We start from the raw sequence: 6,000 nt of genomic DNA on the forward strand, positions 1-6,000 counted from the left end.
ATATATATATATATATATATATACGGGTCTTTGGTTTGACGATATTACTCGATGTAATGTTACCTGGTATTAGGCTTTGGTGAATTGGATCGTCATCAGGGTTTTGTCCTTAGGGATTTCTTTGGTGAGTACTTATCGGTGGTTGACGAAAGATGAGAGTAGATGCTACTAGGTTGTATCTGTGTTGCGTGCTGGTATACCAAGAATGAATTTGCACTGATTACTCTGCTTCCTGGAATATAAATATCTAGGCAGAATCTTATGCTCTTTACAATTACGTAAGTTAAAAAACATACGGCAATAATACATAATTTATACAATATTATACAGGAACAATTGTTTGAAGTAATAGTCGTGATTAGTCACATTACACATATCAACTTAATATGGGTAAGGTTAAACTTAAAGATAAAACGAATAAGAGCACTTTTCATGCTTTTTATATGCATATTGCAGCAACACTAGATTACTATGAGATAAGCTCAGTAATCATAAGAAAAACTATTGAGTATACGAAAAATAACACAATATGAGAATTTCAAGATTTAATGATTATATATATATATATATATATATATATGTGCATATATATATGTGCATTTGGCACATGTTCAGTATTTAATATATTTTAAATATTATTCAACACTCAACTACTTTAGCATTTACTTTTCTATTATATAACTACACGCGATGTATGATACATAGTTCTATGAGAGGTCTCGATTTATTATAAATTTTCAAGCCTTTACTGTTTACGCGCGACCATGCTGCTTAAGAAATACATATTTCATCTTTGCAGTTGCATGGATTTACGCAAACAATAATTAGAGGGGAGGGACTGGACATTGTACGAAAGAAGACTTCTATTCCCGTTTGCTCGATCAAGTCCTCCTTTATTTTTTGGTCTTAGAGCTATCGAGGAGTTCCGGGTTTAGGTTTTGTATCTCACTCGTCTCACTGTGATCTGTCTTTGGGTTTTGTCTTCGTGGTCTCATAAATTTTTCATAACTTGGATCAACAAAATCCTCATGGTTAGGGAAATCAAAGAGCTCCAGTCTCGTAAACGACTAAATATTCCATTTGAAAGGAGCTGAAGACGCTCCACATTGGTTTCACGTATGTGATAATCTTCGGTCTCCTTGTGAATAGGAGAATTCATATTTCTCATGCATTATAACTATTTTGGGGGTAGTTCCCATGCTTAGGTATGATTCCCTCCTTTATGACGTCTTGGGCCACTTCGTAAACAATGAAAATTATGATGGCATTCGTTAGTCGCAGCTTCCTGTCTAATTCTAAAATTAATATGTGTTAATTTATATTACAATGTAATCTATTCTTATATTTTTTTCGATATTATTCTTTTGGGTTTTGATAATAGATTGTATTATTACGCGAACAGATAACATCGTTAGCCACATGGCTTCTACTTATATTGAAGGTACTAATCCTTTCTCGCATTGTATTTTCTTTCCAATTTTCCTGTTACGGATTGATATTTGGCTTTATTTGCCAGTCGTAGTCCAAAACGATACAATTCTATGTTATAGTCCCTTAAATCATATTTGACATTCCACTTTTTCGCGAAAACATCTTCCCCTGATTTATTCACAATGAGGATTGCTGCAGAATATATCAAGTTTTCTTTTGCGTGCTTGATAGTTATAAACTCTGTGTCAATAATTGCCTTGGGCATTGTTCTGAAATGAAAGGTTGTTTCTATTGGCTTTTGTCTAGTTACCTTTATTCAAGATTAGTTACAATCATGGTTTACTCTAGGTCGAGGTCAAACTACCTTTTCGCCGGTATTTCCTCATACTCGGGTACTTATTCGTTCGACATAATTTGGTTCTTCTAAAGCTCCATATTAACCAAAAATGAATATATACTTTTGAATGGGAAGCAAGGTAACTTCAGGTCGAGGTTGAACGACTTTTTCACCATTGCCACCTTGCACTTGGCTATTTGTTTATTTGAACATAATTCAATTCCCTTAAGTTCCACACAGGCTTAGGAGTACTGAGACTTTCGAGAAACTACCTTTTTTGTCAATATATTAACAATGTATTTAAATCCCTGGACATTCACTCTCTAATTCATAGTTTTATAAATATTAATACACTACTAGTTTATTCATATAATGCACTTTTTAAATAATAATAATCGATCTACATAGATATACACTTTAGACAATATTGGAGGGCTTTTCTATTATTTGTTTTAACGGGCTTATTTATATATACAGTTTCTTCCACGGATATCGGCTTTTAATTTCAATATGGGTGCATCATCCGGCAGTGCCACCTTTGAACTTTGAGATGTTAGCATTCTGGTAAGTCGATAATTTTCCCATGATGATACATTTGAACTGAGCAATTTGAGGTCAAACACTACGTTATTTTTACCGCCTTCAGACGCATTTAATTACATTAAATACACTAGTAGTTGGTTTGGGAGGCGAAGGCCTTCCAATGTGGCAGTTATGTCGTTCCTTCGCATATTTTGTCGAATGACTTTCCGGCACAACTGAGATAATGACAGCGGGTCATTTATTATTTTCACTACGGAAAAACTTAAGTTTACGTACGACTGGCAACAGCATAATTACTCGCGCACAATTACGTCTAAGCCCGGGAATATTTTCATTCCAAAATTTTCGTCTTGTTGGAAGAAGTTCAGGTTTATTTTCTTTACATCTTTATAGTCTCTTGCGGTGATTTGAAAAATGGCAGATCCCGTTGAAGGGTTTATTGGATTTAGATACGTGTGTACCATGATATATTTAAAATACAAGATTCTTTCCTTCTAAAGTTGATTCGGGCAGAAATTAAACGTCCCCTATTTGAGTTCAAATACCGCTTCCAAGAGTCTAAATTTTTAATCAGCAAAAAGAGAAATTACGTTTTAGCTTCAGTTAAACAACGACGCTAGTCGTTTGAATTTCGCTAACATACTTAGTAGCAAAAAAAATGCCATGTACGATATTTCTAAGGAAGTTTAAATGGCAAAAAACCGTGTGAATGCTTGAATCATCAAAAACATTTAAAAGAATTCATTGGACGAAAGATTTACATCCTTGGTCCTCTTGATAATGGCGAGCAGTCCTTACAGCGCAGGACGAAAGAACTGCGTTTGGTAGTGGGGTAGATGTGTTTTTTAATTTTAATCGTAAGTCAGATTTGAAACGATTAGTAAATCAGACCTAGAGAGATTCAGACGAAATAATTATATTCTTGTCACCATTATGGTCATTGAAGTGACTCGTTGCTGTGCAACTAAGCATGTAAGTTCAATAAATCTATTGTCTTCTTTATCTGTGTTTATTTCATCTTATGTGTCTGCATCTAGCCTAATAATATATAATTAGTTCGTAAGTCTCCAAGGTAAATGCTCCCAAAGGAATCTGATCTCCAGATAGCTCAAGAGAGAAGAGGCCACGCTTTTTCATCCCTACAGATACCAAAAGTCGTTACCGCCACAGCTTAGAAAAAGTTTCTAACCCCTACTAGCCTATAAGAATTCGTATCTCTTAAGTCAGACCCGATTGTGCTGTGGAAACAAAGCTCTGAGACGTCAGAATTTATAGTTTAATAATTCTTAATTCCTCTTAACTCTTTACATAACAAAGAATATTATCCATAAATTCGACAAGAGTAAACTCTAATAAGAAAAAAAAATCAAAATCAAAGATTAATCTATCTCGTCCAAAAGAAAAAAAGAACAATAGTTCTGCATCTGTCTTAGCTTTTATTTTTTCTATATGGTCGCTAAGTTCTCACTTGGAGTTCCAATTTGTGTCCGTAAACATGCGATATTTAACCCAAGTCTCAATGCTTTGGAACGATCAATAGCTGTCTGCAAATCACTTGATTCGAATCCCATTTTCTTTAATGTAATTGTTACGTAATCTTCAACGTAATTGTGTCCACTTTTTTGTATATTCAAGCTAGTGTGATTGTTTTTTTGTTTTTTTTACACCACAGTGTAACATGTTTATGGTTCTAGTGGGCAATGAAACATTTGCTTATTTATTTACGAAGTGAGACAGTACAACTCTAGAGCCGTCTTTTAACAGGGAACGTATAAACAACGGTTTTGTGTCAAAAGCAATCTAGCTGACGCTAATTTTTTTGAACAGGAAACTAATGATTCAATTCAGTTCTTTCAAAATAAATTATCTGACAGCAAGACATCTCATAAAATAGCACTAATGGCGCTAAAAACATTTTTGTGCAATATTTTAGAAATCTACTTAAAAACTCACATTCCTTTAAAATAGGTCTTCTGATTTACATTAGAAAAAATACATTGAAATTAATAATTTCAGAAAAAGGTGCAGGATACGAACCATCTCCCCCTGGATACACATTAACACCACCCAATAGGGTGACATACACATGGGTTTATCTGGGAGAAGGGGGGGGGGCAAGTCTAAGAAATAAAACTTGGAAAAATGATACGGAAAATGTAGAAAGTGAAAAAGGATAAGTTGTAAGTATACAAATGGGTGCTATGTAACATTGCAATAAGAGGAAATGGGAAGAAGCGGGTAAATTACTTTAAAGGTTAGTAGTGAAGTAGAGGGGGGAACCATTTCATTTACTCTAGAATAGCCAGAGAAAAGAATAGACAGAAGAGGCAAGTCTTAAAGTCTTTAAGTATAATTGAGAAGAACGTGAAGATACGAGACAATGACAGACAAGTATAAACATAAAGTGAAAAGAGTAGAATTCTTATTTTCATCTTTTTATTTCTTAACGCAAATTTAGCGTTTTGACCAGTACCAAGGCCGTAATTGGGGGTGGGGGAGTTGACCCCTCCCCTTCGTAATTTGTATCCGACTCGTAAAAACGTAGCAAAAACCTATATAAACAAATTTTTGGTGCATTTTCCAAAAGTTTTTTTGTAAACTCCCCCTGAAAATTATTACCTTCCCCCCCCTTCCCTGCGCCCGAACAAAAACCCTGGCTATGGCCTTGACTGGTACTCACAGAAATTTCGAATTGATTTAGAAATGTCAACCGTAAGTTTAAAAAGAAAAATGGTATGTAGTTTGGAGAACGTCTATAGGAGTTTTGACTAATCTTAATACTAGCAAAACAGGTTCTCAAGCCTTTAAGAGTTCAGCCTTCTGATTAATTTAAGGATTCAAAGCAGTGGCGATAGTAAAGAATAAGCCGTAGTTACAAAAACAGATAAAATACGATGAAGAGATTAGAAACGTATTGACCAGCTATCTATGCTTAAGCTTGTATTAATTAAATATCCAACTTTCCTTTAGTCATTATACAAAATGTTTTTTTTTCCAATTTTCTTTCCTTTTCTCTATCATTAAATACATCTTTAAATACATTTTTACTACTTACATATTCTATGTCAATAGGTCTCTTAGCCTGACCAATGCCATAAATAGGAGAGTTGATCACTATCGATTGCGTAACTTCCACTGACCCAGGGGTTACATTTCTTTTTTGGAATGTGGAAGGGTCGAATTTTTAGGGAATTTAAAAAAAAATTTAAATTTTAAAATTTTAAGATATAGTATCTCGCGCTTGTTATTGATTTTCTTCGCAGTCGTTATCTGCGAGTTTATGCCCTTTTCCCGGGAGATCTCGACTCGGAATGGGCCGAAATAACATGCGGTGCACACCAAGACACACAACTTGGACTTGCTCTTTCTAGGTGATAAATTACGTGCTTTCAAAAGTAGAAGATCGTTTTAAATACGTTGATGACTAAAAGAGATCAGAAAAATAAAGCATAGCTGGTAAAGCCATTAAAAGTTGTTTTTATAAATTTTCAAATTAAAGCACAGATTTGTTTTATTTTTACATAAACATAATTATTTTTACATAGAACTGATTAATTTTAGTTTTACTTAATCTTTTTACAGAACAAAAGTAGAAATTCTTAGAATAGGTAGGGACCCTTTCTAAAAATATCTCCAAAAGTACCTTCAGATGATTAACTGACTGGTGCAAGTCCATATTCCCTGTGGAT

At 34.2% G+C, this 6,000-nt stretch overlaps 1 protein-coding gene across 1 annotated transcript in view; it reads right to left on the reverse strand.

The window, feature by feature from the left end:
• The window catches only part of LOC148954626 (uncharacterized), a 71,984-nt gene extending 71,457 nt beyond the window's left edge, over window positions 1–527 (reverse strand). The window contains exon 1 of the mRNA XM_089086657.1: window positions 64–527. The gene's annotated coding sequence lies outside the window, so the exon portion shown is untranslated. The remainder of the gene's footprint in view (window positions 1–63) is intronic.
• Between the last annotated feature and the right edge of the window lie 5,473 nt (window positions 528–6,000).

Source organism: Artemia sp. Qi Xiang Cuo, chromosome 3 (assembly GCF_049724085.1).
Source record: "Artemia sp. Qi Xiang Cuo chromosome 3, ASM4972408v1, whole genome shotgun sequence".
Taxonomy (NCBI): Eukaryota; Metazoa; Arthropoda; class Branchiopoda; order Anostraca; family Artemiidae; genus Artemia; species Artemia sp. Qi Xiang Cuo.